This window comes from Dasypus novemcinctus, chromosome 24, assembly GCF_030445035.2.
Source record: "Dasypus novemcinctus isolate mDasNov1 chromosome 24, mDasNov1.1.hap2, whole genome shotgun sequence".
Lineage (NCBI taxonomy): Eukaryota > Metazoa > Chordata > Mammalia > Cingulata > Dasypodidae > Dasypus > Dasypus novemcinctus.
In genome coordinates this window covers 42,461,812-42,476,098 of record NC_080696.1, presented here as the reverse complement: position 1 = coordinate 42,476,098, position 14,287 = coordinate 42,461,812, and the positions used below count along the sequence as shown (strand labels likewise).

The 14,287-nt window shown below is 46.2% G+C and overlaps 1 protein-coding gene across 3 annotated transcripts in view; it reads right to left on the bottom strand.

Moving 5' to 3' along the window:
* The window catches only part of PPP1R16B (protein phosphatase 1 regulatory subunit 16B), a 96,852-nt gene that overhangs the window by 70,050 nt on the left and 12,515 nt on the right, over positions 1-14,287 (bottom strand). The window lies entirely within an intron of this gene.

Here is a 14,287-nt window from a genome sequence, read left to right as displayed (position 1 = left end):
AATATAACATGGCCTTGTATAGAGAAAAAGTAGTATCCTTCTCTCTTACAGGAGCTTGGAATTGAATCACGGACCTTGTTTGCAGGAAGCCAGCACTCGACCACTGAGCCATATCGGCTCCACTGAGTTGGTTTGCTTGTTGTTTGTTTTTTTGTTTTTAGGAGGTATCAGAACCTAACCCCGGACCTCCCATGTGGAAAGCAGGCACTCAACTGCTTAAGCCACACACTTTCCCTGCCTTCTTTTTTAATCTTTTAAATTTTCTCCAGAAGAAAGTCTCAGTTCAGTGCTAATAAGCCTTTAACACTTTTATAAACAGGCCAATCTCTCTTGTAAACAAAGAGAAAGCAGGCCTTGCCTCAGGCTTATAGCCTTGGGCCTGCAGCTGTATCTAGAATAGAACGTAATAACATTGTTTTATTTTCTGTGGATTTGTTTTCACAGTTACTGTTTATTTATGGTAGCGATATAAAACTTCCTTTTTAAGTAATTCTATGTCAGCCAAAAACTGGCAAGCTGGTAGTAAAGAAAAAGTAAATAATGATGGTATGTAGTGCTGGCAAAAATTATGAGCGACTGACATTTGGGAAGCCTGCCTCGCCACTGATCCTCTTAAGGACAACTTTCCAGGAGAAGCACTCATCTGTGTCTATTCCATTTGACAAATATTTGGACACCTACCATATGCTGGGGCTGTGCTAAAGGTTGGACATACAGCAGGGCAAAAGACAGACCTGCCCATTAGATGGATGACAAAACAGAGGTGTGAAGGAGTAGGTGAAGTTCTCAAAGGACAAAGACTCTGAACCAGAACCTTGCTGTCCTAAATCCCAGCTTGGCGGGCCCCAGGCAGACAGGAGGCGCTGGCCACGGTGCCCTCCAGCTCAGGCAGTCTGCTGGGGGTGAAGGAATTAAGGGCAGTTGCCCAGTCCCCTGGAGAAAGGTGAGGACGACGCCTCCCAAGGGCCAGTAAAAGGGGACAGAGCACATTTTCTCTGACTTTGCTCTCCCTACCAGCCTCGCAGCCTCCCCCCTCTGGGTTCCCTGAGCTGAAGCTGGGGCTCGAGGACAGCTCCCTCTTGACTGCTGGTTTCCAGGTGACCTAGTTTCCCCCAATAGACCTACACACCTCCTCCCGCCCCCGTCCGAGAAAACCCTGCTTGATCTAATTAAAGAATTGCCATGGTACTGTTAACACGGCAACTGGGCAGCCCACAAGCCAGAGCTTGGCCTGGATGCTGGGGCTGCCCCCAGAAGCCCTGGCTCCACTAGGCTGCGGACGTGCCCCTTCATAAAGCCTGGGCACACCTACCCACGTATCCAGAAAAAGCCCCAGATGTGATGGGAACACAGCCAAACAGCCAGGGCCCAGAAGAGTGTATCATTGACACGCACAGGCGATCCCCAAGCAAGATCTCGTTGGGAGGAAAACCAGCCCCATGAAGATGTACTGAGCCCAGTGTATTATAGGAATATCCAGTGGACCAGGCTGGACACGTGGAGCCACAAGTCCAAGGAGCGATCAGGCTAGCAAGGCAGATGTGGGAGGGGTCTACAGAGACCAGTTTGGGGTGAGACCATCCAGGAAGGATGTGTGATGTCAGAAGAGAAATCAGAGGCAGGGTAAAGAGAGCGATACGCTGAATTATTTCCAGCAAATGGCTGTGCGAGGTCTGGGTGGATGAACAAATCAGCTTGACTGTGGCCAGCAGGAAGTCTAAGGCCAAGGCCCTGGATGCTCCCTGAAGCGGGAACGGGCTATTGGAGCGTCCCTGTCTCTTCCCCCAGAGCCTGGGTTCAGCCTCTAGTTGTTCTCCGACAAAGGCTGACCTTGAGCCTTCTCACTGCACCCACCAACTCTTGCTGGCTCCAAAGGGAGAATCAGAGTCCAGAGCCTGTGGAATAGGGTCTGGGGGGGGAGGTTTGGGTGGAAGGAGCAGGGGAAGGGGGATCCCACCCCACTCTCCCACGGAAAGACTCTCTCCGGGGAATGCATAAGCCTCTGGGGAAACAAAAGGATAGGGATAGAAGAGGAGTGAGAAAGGCACGGGACCCTTGAACGATGCAGTGGTGTCCCCTTTATCACTCTGTGTTGGGCCCTGACTGGACAGAGTGGGCACGTGTCCTAAACTGGCAAAATCAGAAGCAGGTGAACTGGGAGCATAAACCCCAGTTGCTGCCGGAAGCCATCGTGCCACCGTTCATGCAGGAAGCTGGCCTGCGGGAGAAGCCAAAACTCGAAAGGCAGAGGAGAGAGGCAGGGTCCTTTAGTTTAGGGGCCTCTGGACTTCCTGTTACCTGATCAAAAAAAAAACACCTTTATTATTTAAGCCAATTGAGCTGGATTTCGTTACTTACAGCCAAAAGTGCCCCGATAGACCACAAGGACACTTTTAGGGATGCAGAAATGGGGACACAGGAGAAAGTGTTGCCTGTAGCAAGGTGAGTGGCCTCTTGTGGGGGTAAAGGACCATTTACCTCCACTTCCCCCTGTTTGTGGTCCACAGGGCCCAAGCTGGGGCCTGCCTGGAGGAGGGGTGAGAAGCCAAGTCAGGTTCCCACAGCAGCCGCGGCACTGAGGGGGGAGGGGGCCAGGCCCTGGGACCCCTCGGCCCTAGGGTGCACCTGGTGGCACATCTTTGGACTCGAGCCTCGTGCCTTGAGAAAAACAACACCAAGGAAGATGACTTCAAACTGAAGAGGCTCTAAAACATGAGTCAGAAAGTGTTTCAAAGTTCACACTGTGAGAAGAAAATGGGAAGATCTTTTTTTTTCCTTGTTCTTCAGCTATTCTTCTCCACACAATACTGGCAGCAGTCTGGAGGAAGGCTGTAAGTGCTTTCCCCTCGTGCTTCCTGTGCCATTGAGCACGAGGGAGAAAGGAAAACAAAACAAACAGCACTGGCTTTCCCTCCTCCTTGCAACTCCCGTGGGACCCACTTTCTCTCCTGAAGGATGCACTCCCCCGCCCTCCCACAACACACTCCTTTGAATAACAGCGTCATTTTTCCTCAGCATAAAGATGCTTTACTCATGAGCAAAGTGATGGCTGGGGCCCTTCGTGCTCCAAATTTTGGAATTAGAAACCAGCCTTGTCCACTGGGCCCCGTTCTCATGGGACTCTGAACTGACTGTCCGACCCCAGCTGGGATGAACCTTCTAGGCTCTAGGCACAGCCCTGCAGCCGTCAGGGCCCCACAGGCCTGCCTCTCCTGCAGCTGTGCTCCTCATTCAGGCCTCTAAGCGGAGGCCCTGAGCTTGGCCCTGACTTCTCACTGTCCCCCGAAGTCCATTTGCTACAACCCAATTTGGCAGAACTTTGTGTGTGTCTGTGTAGGGAAGCAGGATTCAATAACCACAAGTTCAACAAAAACAAAGAGCGAGCAGGCGGCTAATGCCTCTTGAGCTCTCAGGAGAAGAATCAAGCCCAGCATTGGGATAACAATGGGCCAGCAGATCTCCGTCTGCACTGGCTGTCCAGGGAGTACAGGACCGCCTTAACTAAAGTCTCAAGGATCAGCGTTGTTCTGAGATTCCAGAGGACAGAGCTGGGATCACTGGCATAGGCCATAGGAAGAAATATGACCAGCCCATCAGGAGGAGAAACTCCTACCGTTGGACGATTCAACAAAGCCTGGAAGTGGCACGATGCCAGGGTCCCCACCACCAGGAACTCCATGACCATTCGCAAGGCTGCTGAGAGAGAAGGCCCACATGGGGTGGTCAGGAGGTTTGGCCCAGAGAGCCCCAACCCTGGGCTGGCAGAAAGAGCAGCTGTATTTGGGGTACGCACTCTACCATGCATATTTGCAGCCCAGCATACGGCAGCCACCAGGCTAGACAGCCCGCAAGGACCAAGTGATGATGTTTTGGATTGGTTCTGCCTGTGATGGAGAGGCAGCTTTCTCAGGCTCAGCTCCAAGAAAACTTCAAAGGAGGCCACAGCTCAAACAGGTGAAAGGAAGCCATGAACGTGCCAGCCTACCACACTGAGCTTCTCCCTGTGAACCTGGACCTACAAAGAGGCCCGCACACTTGTGGGAAAGAATCATAAAGAGGATGCAGGGAAGCTGGGATGAAGGGGCCAAGGCCAGAGGCACACACAGAGCCGACACGATGTCTACAGACATGATGGTCAGTCACAGTCACGGTGCTAAACCCAACAGCCATCCTTCTAAAGAAGCTTAGGTAATAGCTAAGCATGGGGAAATGGGAGTCAAATTACACACACAGTTCCTCCAAGCTGGAGGTGGGTGAGGTCCACCCCCTCCCTTTGTAGAAGATAAAAACCCTCTTTGCAGCTGGAGGGATCATTTTCCAAAGGAGGCCACCTGTGGCCACAGGGTTATACACTGATTAACAGGGATGATGGCTCACATCGATTGGCTTGGCTTGGCTTGGAATGGCATCCATCTCCTCTGCTTCCCTCTGTCAGCGTGACATCCTTGGACAAGCTTTCCTCTCTTGGTTGGTGGAGGTTGCTTGAGGCACTAAAAGGTGAGGGGTCATGAGACCACCTGTGCTAGCAGGAGGAATGAGTGCTGTGATCCATTAGCAATGTCTGCCACAGGTAAAGAAGTGGAAGTGGCTGCATGTAGACTGAGTATGCAACTCTGTTCTATATCCTGCTTGCCTAAATCTGGATTTCAATACTTGCATTTGCCTCATTGTTCAAAATCTAGTCTTGAGCACAAACATCTAGAAAGTTTTCAGAATTGAGTGGAAGGACTCCTTAAACCCCATTATGTTATCCATACAACAACACAAACTCACTTTGGCCTTCATGGTAGACAAGAATCAAGACTATCTCAAGTTTCAACAGGAATGTCTCCAATAACTAGCCCAAGGGGTAGAATGAAGAACAGTACTCCATCCCCTTAACCTGACTGGGTCCAGGTTCTAGGAAGCAGAATTCTGAACCAACTCAAGCAAAGGATGGTAGCCACTGCAGCTACAATCTCTCCCGACTCTGCAACTGTCACCTCTTCCAACCCTGCCCCTGGAGTAAAGGAAAATAAGCATCTTCTTGAAGGGAAGGAGAAAGGAACTGCTACCAGCCAACACTCTTCTCTATCCAGACCCTGGACCCACCATCTTGTCCATTCCAAGCATCTTGGGCTTCACACCATTGCCAATGTAAAGGAGGAAGGGACTGTGGTCTGCTCCCTAATAAGACCCCTTTCCCCAGTTCAGAAACCTTGAAAATATTCCTAGCATCCTGCCACCTCCCTTGTAATCAGTGACATTCTTAACCAGTTTAGGAAGTAGCTCAGATGGAAATTTAAAAAAAAACAGACCCTCAAACAAGTACATGTACATGCATGTTCATAGCAGCACTATTCATAATAGCCGATAGGGGGAAACAGCCCAAATGTCCATTAGTGGATGACTGGATAAACAAACTGTGGTGTATCTAATCAACGGAACACTGTTCAGCTACAAAAGGAATTGAAGTAACAGTAATGCTACAACGTGGATGAACCTCGAAAAAATTACGCTAAATGAAAGAAGCCAGACACAAAAGGTCACATATTGTACAATTCCATTTATATGAAATGTCCAGAATAGATAAATCCACAGAGACAGAACATAGATGGTTGGCTGCCAGGGCTGGGGGGGAAGGGAAATGGGGAACAATTGCTTGATGGGTAAGGTATTTTACTTTGGAGTGATGAAAAGGTTTTGGAACTAGATAGAAGTGGTGGTTGCACAACATTATGAATGGACTAAGTGCCACTGAATTGTTTGTTTTAAAGTGGTTAATTTTATGTTATGAGACTTTTATGTTAAAAAGCTTTTCATAGAGTTTGTTCTCTGAAGATTAGAGAATAATTCCAAGGAAACAAGGACAACAAAGCAGAGCTGGACTCCAGAAAGAAAGTCCTACTCTGGTGGAAGAACAAATGAGGAAGGGCCAAGGCAGTGCAGAGAACAGGCACCAGTTAAACACAAGCCAGTAGGTGGTGGAGCGGGGATTCAAACCCATGTCTAACTCCAAAGCCTATGCACGTAAAGATAGAACTAGGGAAAAAGCTTTAAAAGAACTACAAGTGCTTTAAAAGATCCTCCTTGTGAAATGCAGGATTTCGGAAAATCCCATGGTATTAGTGATCAGGAAGATAAAGAGGACATTCTGGCTAAGAAACCAGACAGAACAATTTGTAAAAGAACAAATACTTGCTGAAATTAATATAGAGCAAAACATATGCTTAATGAAACTAAAGTTAAGAATCACAGAATCTATAAAGTATGTAGCTGAGATTAACCCAGAGATAAAGAATGCAAGGTAAAAATGGCAGCTTCTGTGCATAGCACATCTTCCGTGGGACAAACTCTTTAGGTGTAACATCTCTTGGAATCATTGCACCATCTCTGTGATGTAGGGAATTGTCCCTGTTTCAAAAAAGAGAGACCTGAGACTATAAAGTATGTAGCTGAGATTAACCCAGAGATAAAGAATGCAAGGTTGGAGCTGCCCTGGATGGTGCCTCAGAGGTAATCACCGGACATTGTAAATCCTCACAGGGCCCACTGGATGGAATGGAGGAGAGTATGGGCCATGATGTGGACCATTGTCTATAAGGTGCAGAGGTGCCCAAAGATGTACTTACCAAATCCAATGGATGTGTCATGATGATGGGAACGAGTGTTGTTGGGGGGGGAGAGGGGGGGTGGGGGGGTGGGGTTGAATGGGACCTCACATATATATATATTTTTAATGTAATATTATTACAAAGTCAATAAAAAAAAAAAAAAGAATGCAAGGTAAAAATGGCAGCTTCTGTGCATAGCACATCTTCCGTGGGACAAACTCTTTAGGTGTAACATCTCTTGGAATCATTGCACCACCTCTGTGATGTAGGGAATTGTCCCTGTTTCAAAAAAGAGAGACCTGAGAAGAGTTAAGGAACTTGTAATAGGGGCTGATACTGCAGGTGTTTGTGCCTGGTGTCTCTTCTGATTTTGTGGGTGTCGGTTCGGATTGGGCAGTGCCTGTGCCATAATAGTTAAGAATTTCTATCTCTCTCTCTCTTTTTTTAAATATTTATTTTTTATTTTTTTCTCTGCCCTTCCCCCCCCCCCCCAAGTTGTCTGCTCTCTGTGTCCATTCGCTGTGTGTTCTTCTGTGTCTGCTTGTATTCTTTGTCAGCGGCACTGGGAATCTGGGTTTTCTTTTTGTTGCATCATCTTGCTGCGTCAGCTCTCTGTGTGTGCAGCCCCACTCCTGGGAGGCTGCACTTTTGTTGCATGGGGCGGCTTTCCTTACAGGGTGCAATCCTTGCGCATGGGGCTCCCCTACGTGTATGGCATGGCACTCCTTGCACGCATCAGCACTGTGCGTGGACCAGTTTCACCACACGGATCAGGAGGCCCTGGGTTTGAACTTTGGACATCCCATGTGGTAGGCAGATGCTCTATCCATTGAGCCAAATCTGCTTCCCTATATCTCTTCTTGATAACAAAAGAAAATAAAGTCAGACCTGGACGATGTCACACAAGCATGACTGGTAGCAAGAAGAGGAGTCCTTGGGAAGCGGACTTGGCTCAACTGATAGAACATTCGTCTACCATATGGAGGGTCCAGGATTTGATACCCAGGGCCTCCTGATCCGTGTGGTGAGCTGGCCCATGCACAGTGCTGCCGCGTGCAAGGAGTGCCATGACATGCAGGGGTACCCCACGTGCAAGGAATGCACCCTACAAGGAGAGCCGCACTGCGTGAAAAAAGCACAGTCCGCCCAGGAGTAGCACTGCACCCACAGAGCTGACACAGCAAGATGATGCAACAAGAAGACACAACAAAAGAGATGCAGTTTCCCAGTGCCGCCTGAAAATGCAAGCGGATGCAGAAGAACACACAGTGAGTAGACACAGAAAGAAGACAATGGGGGTTAGGGGAGAGAAATAAATAAATAATAAATCTTAAAAAAGAAGAGGAGTCCTATGACACCCGGGGATGAGCCTCCCTGGCAACGAGGGACCACTATCAAATACCAACTGATGATGCAACTGGAAAAGGACCTTATATGGAAGGTTCAATGCGGATCAACAGAATATCCATGTCTACATAAAACAACATGACTTTAAAATGCTGTTTGACCTAAAGTAAGGGGGAAATGGAAAGGAGAAATGAGTTTATATGGCTACGAGTTTCTAAAAAAGAGTCTGGAGGCTGGCAGAAGGATTGCCCTCATGCACAACTGAGCAGAGTCAAAGAGACAGATAAAGCAGATACAACCCCCAGATATTGGTTCCTATGAAGGCTAAAGAGACCCATGAGAGTTATGGTCATGGCCGATGGGGTTTACTACCAGGGCAGATGGCCCCTCTCTGGAAATGGTGTTTATGTGTGATGAATCTGGACTCAGATGGGATCTCCCTTCATAAGACTTTCATACTAATCTGCTGGAGGTGCAGTTAACGTTGGGGTTTAAGATATAGTTAGGGGATTTGAATCTCTGGACTGATAATGTGATAGCCAGGTCCTGAGCCTCAACAGACTCCAGCACCTACAATCTGATTTATTGGACTTACCACACTCAGCTAAGATGGAGTTAAAGAAGGACAATCACCACACCATGGAGCCTAGAGTGATTACAACTGAAAATGGGAGGATGGCAGCCAACATCCATGTGGAATCTGAGCCTCCTCTCGACATAGAGGTGCAATGGACACAACCAATCCAATGTCCACATAGAAGAGGTGGCATTGGATTGGGAAAAGTGGACATGGTGGACGATGGGTATGGGGAAGGGCAGGAAGAGATGAGAGGTGGGGGCATATTTGGGACGTGGAGCTGCCCTGGATGGCGCCTCGGGGGTGATCACCGGACATCGTGGATCCTCACAGGGCCCACTGGATGGAATGGAGGAGAGTATGGGCCATGATTTGGACCATTGTCTATGAGGTGCAGAGGTGCCCAAAGATGTACTTACCAAATCCAATGGATGTGTCATGATGATGGGAACGAGTGTTGTTGGGGGGGGAAGAGGGGGGGTGGGGGGGTGGGGCTGAATGGGACCTCACATATATATATATTTTTAATGTAATATTATTACAAAGTCAATAAAAAAAAAAAAAAAGAATGCAAGGTAAAAATGGCAGCTTCTGTGCATAGCACATCTTCCGTGGGACAAACTCTTTAGGCGTAACATCTCTTGGAATCATTGCACCACCTCTGTGATGTAGGGAATTGTCCCTGTTTCAAAAAAGAGAGACCTGAGAAGAGTTAAGGAACTTGTAATAGGGGCTGATACTGCAGGTGTTTGTGCCTGATGTCTCTTCTGATTTTGTGGGTGTCGGTTCGGATTGGGCAGTGCCTGTGCCATAATAGTTAAGAATTTCTATCTCTCTCTCTCTTTTTTTAAATATTTATTTTTTATTTTTTTCTCTGCCCTTCCCCCCCCCCCCCCCCAAGTTGTCTGCTCTCTGTGTCCATTCGCTGTGTGTTCTTCTGTGTCTGCTTGTATTCTTTGTCAGCGGCACTGGGAATCTGGGTTTTCTTTTTGTTGCATCATCTTGCTGCGTCAGCTCTCTGTGTGTGCAGCCCCACTCCTGGGAGGCTGCACTTTTGTTGCATGGGGCGGCTTTCCTTACAGGGTGCAATCCTTGCGCATGGGGCTCCCCTACGTGTATGGCATGGCACTCCTTGCACGCATCAGCACTGTGCGTGGACCAGTTTCACCACACGGATCAGGAGGCCCTGGGTTTGAACTTTGGACATCCCATGTGGTAGGCAGATGCTCTATCCATTGAGCCAAATCTGCTTCCCTATATCTCTTCTTGATAACAAAAGAAAATAAAGTCAGACCTGGACGATGTCACACAAGCATGACTGGTAGCAAGAAGAGGAGTCCTTGGGAAGCGGACTTGGCTCAACTGATAGAACATTCGTCTACCATATGGAGGGTCCAGGATTTGATACCCAGGGCCTCCTGATCCGTGTGGTGAGCTGGCCCATGCACAGTGCTGCCGCGTGCAAGGAGTGCCATGACATGCAGGGGTACCCCACGTGCAAGGAATGCACCCTACAAGGAGAGCCGCACTGCGTGAAAAAAGCACAGTCCGCCCAGGAGTAGCACTGCACCCACAGAGCTGACACAGCAAGATGATGCAACAAGAAGACACAACAAAAGAGATGCAGTTTCCCAGTGCCGCCTGACAATGCAAGCGGATGCAGAAGAACACACAGTGAGTAGACACAGAAAGAAGACAATGGGGGTTAGGGGAGAGAAATAAATAAATAATAAATCTTAAAAAAGAAGAGGAGTCCTTGAAGAAGAATAAACACAGTATACTAAAGGCATGATTGCTTAAAACCATAACTTTCCTTACTACTGTAGTTGTCATCATTTTTTGGAGGCTTGGGCAGAAAATACATGCATCTCATCCTACCTGTCATAAAAGCTGCCTTCCCAAAGCCCTGTGGGCCCAGCTCCCTCTGACCAGTGTTTCCCATTTTTGTTGAATACTTTCACATTTTCACTTTGCCCAAAACCTCCCAAAAGAGATTCAGAACAGTCACGTCCTCTCTCCTCTACTCCCTAAGAGACAAAATTGTCAGTAAAATAAACCAGGAAGCGTCAAGATGCTCTACCTTTTGGTGAATGAAGGTTCTGGTGGATGTGCAGGTTTTGAAGTCCCTCGGTGCCGGGCTTGTGACCCTCCGGGCCACCACGCCGAGGAGTGCAGCATGGTAGACTACTGTTGCAGCAATCCTCCTGTCCCTGTCCTCTCTTTGATCTCCAGCAAAAGGCCCTTCACTTTGACTCCCCCCTCTTGGGCACACAGCACTCCAAGCAGATCTCTGCATCCCCTCTGACCAGCTGTTTCCTTTGAACGTGGTAAGTTCTCTGTATGCCAGGTCAGTGGTGTTACTAGAACAATTGAATTTATCTCCTTGTGTTAAAATCTCAGATTCACCTTAACAACTTTGGTCTACATGGTCAGATAGCTGAGACCCCAATATTATTTCAAGCTCTAACTCATCTTTTCATCCAACAAATTCCTGAACACCCTCTCTATTTCATACCTTATGGCATTGACTAGTAAATAGTTTTAGGATTTTTTTCCCTGGCAATTTTCTTCCCTAACTCACCTTCATTTTAAATGTAAACCCTCATTCATTCATTCAATAAATATTTATTGCCATATACAATGTGCTAGGCACTAAAGTAAGGGGCTCTGAGGACCCCTTATTGAATAAAAGAGAGTCTACTTCTAGTAATGCAGAGTAGCTCTGATTGGACCAATCTTCCCACATGAAACTATTATAAACCCTGGACAAGAAGTAAATAAACTATCCAAAGGCACGAGATTTGTTCAATCCAAAGAAGGCAGAAATGGGAGGGGAGTCAACACTTGAAAGAAAGAAATGGCACTGGGTGAAATGTAATGAAATGTAATGTAATGAAAATGTTTTTAAAACTTTTTACCCACGTCTATGCTGTGCATGGTGGCTAAAACTTGGATAAAACCTTTGAGGAATTAGAGGTCAGAGTTCAGATAATCACAGCTGGAAAGGGAAGCACACAATCTCTGAAAAGAGAGAATCACACAACAGTAGCCCCAAACTCTGTCTAAATCTCTAAGAGTGTGCAGCTCAACCCCACCAGGGGAGACTGAGTTTAGAATTTGAATTAGGTCATGTTAACTGTTGATTTTTTAAAAAATCAATATTATTCTGAGGAATAAAATAAAATTCAGAGTCTCTTTGAATCTTATTCACAATGTTCAGATGTAATCCAATGTAATCCAAAACTACTCGACCAAAACAACAACAATTAAAAAAACAAACAGGAAAATGTGACCCAAACTAAAGAGAAAAACCAATCAATGGAGACTGATCGCAAGATGAACCAGATGTTGAAATTTACAGGTAAGAATGTAAAAGCAGCTATTAGAACCATGTTCGAGGATATAAAGGAAATATGCTTGTAATGAAGGAACAAACAGGAAATCTCAGCTGCAATCCAGAAACTACGAAGAGGGAAATAAAGAAACTACAAAGAAAATAATAAAAACTATTGATCAGATCAGCTAACTCCCTACCAACACCTTCCTTCCCATACTGCTCATAGGGACAGTTACATAGTTCTAATATTTATTTCAATCACCAATTTTTTAGTATCTTCCAAGTACCAGATGTTGGGCAATCTTCTAGACACAAAAATATGTCTAAACTCTAGTCCCAAAGATAAAATATTTTCTGACAACATCTACAGAGACTACAATCACTTCTCATGCCCTCACATCTCTTTCAGGTCTTAAATTGGAAGAAGACGTTGACATCCTGCCTTGGTCTCTTCCCAAGGCTTCAGTGTTCCTCAAGTTAGCAGCAGATGACTCTTTTTTTTTTTTTTCTTTTTTGCATATCTCTCTTGATGAAGCTACTTGGGAGAGAGCTTAAACACTTGGGAGAGAGGGGCTGTTTGTCAGTTTTGATGCACCTCCACATTCTGCTTCCACAGGAAAAACATCTTCCACTGGTTAATTAGCCAAGGCAAGTCTGGGTACAGATATCAATGGGGAGGCATCATAACAACGCTTTCTCCAGTTCCACTAACAGGTGTTTTGCTTTTTCAAAACCTGTTAGGTAAATGAGCCACACACTTGTCTGCATATTGAAATCAGCTGGAGAGTTTTAAAAACTCCAATGTGGGGAATGTATATATTAAAATCATAAAGCAATACCACTACATACCCACCAAAACAGCCATATATTTTTTTAAAAGACAGGACGGACCAAGTAAATATTGACAAGAACTCATATACACTGAGTAGGAGTATAAATTGGTACAAACACTTTTAAAAACTGTTCAGCCAGGGAGTGGGTATGGCTCAAGCACTTGAGTGCCCACCTCCCATATCCTGGGTTAGGTTCCCAGTGTCTCCCAAAGGAAAAACAAAACAGACAACATACCGACAATGAACACACATTGAGAAAAAACAGCAAGCAGACAACAAGCAAAAACAACCGGCAAGACAATAAGCAGGGAGTGACGTGGTTCAAGCAGTGGAGCACCCACCTCCCACATGGAAGGTTCTGTTCCTGGTGCCTCCTAAAGAAAAAACAGACGATGAGCAGATGATGAGCAAAAACCAACAATGAGCAAACAGATGAGGGAGCCATCTCATGGGGGAGAAGACTGTTCAGCCAGATCTTCAAAAGCTGAACATACGCATGCCCTATAACCCAGCACTTTCATTTGTAGGCACATACCCAAGAGGCATTTCTATACACATTCACCAAAAGGCATTTACAATATATTCACAGCACTATTTTTATAGTCCTATTTTATTTGATAGTGCTATTTTATTTAAAATATTTTTAATATTTTAACAGTATAAAGTACCCTAATGGAAGAATTTGTAATGCTGACATAAAGACAGGGGTTACCAGAGGTTCAGAAGGGAGGGGGAAGGATGAATAGGTGAAACAGAGGGCATTGGAATTGTTCTAGATGATACTGCAGGGATGGATACATGACATCATACATTTGTTAAAGCCTATAAAAGTGTACAGGACAAAGTGTATACCATAAACTATAGAGCTTGCTTAGTAATAGCAATGCTTCCGTATTGGCTTATCAATTGTAACAAATGTTCCACACTAATGTAAGATGTTAACAGTAGGGGAAATGTGTGTGTGGGACAGTGGGGTTATATGGGAATTCCCTACACTTTTCTTTTTTAGGTAGTACCAGGGAATGAACCCAGGATCTCATACATATGAACCTTGCACTCAACCACCAAGCTACACCCACTCTGGGAATCCCCTATACTTCTGAAATAACTTTTCTGTAATATAAAACTTCTCCAGGGAAGCGGATGTGGCTCAACAGATAGTGTCTGCCTACCATATAGGAGGTCCAAGGGTTCAATACCCAGGGCCTCCTGGCTCGTGTGGTGAGCTGTCCCACACACAGTGCTGCTGCACACAAGGAGTGCTGGTCCATGCAAGGATGCCCCTGCATAAGGGAGCCCCCCAAGAGTGGCTCCTGCACAAGGAGAGCCGTCGCACACAAAACCACAGCCTGCCCAGGAGTGGTGCCACACACACACAGAGCTGACACAGCAAGATGGGGCAACAAAAAGAGACACAGATCCCCAGTGCCGCCTGATGAGAATACAAGTGGACACAGAACACACAGCAAATGGACAGAGAGAGCAGACAACAGGGGGCGTGGAGGGAGAGAAATAAATAAATAAATCTTTAAAAATGAATAAATAAAACTTCTCTAAAAATAAAGTTTATTATGAATTCAAAAAAAAAGAAAATCAGATC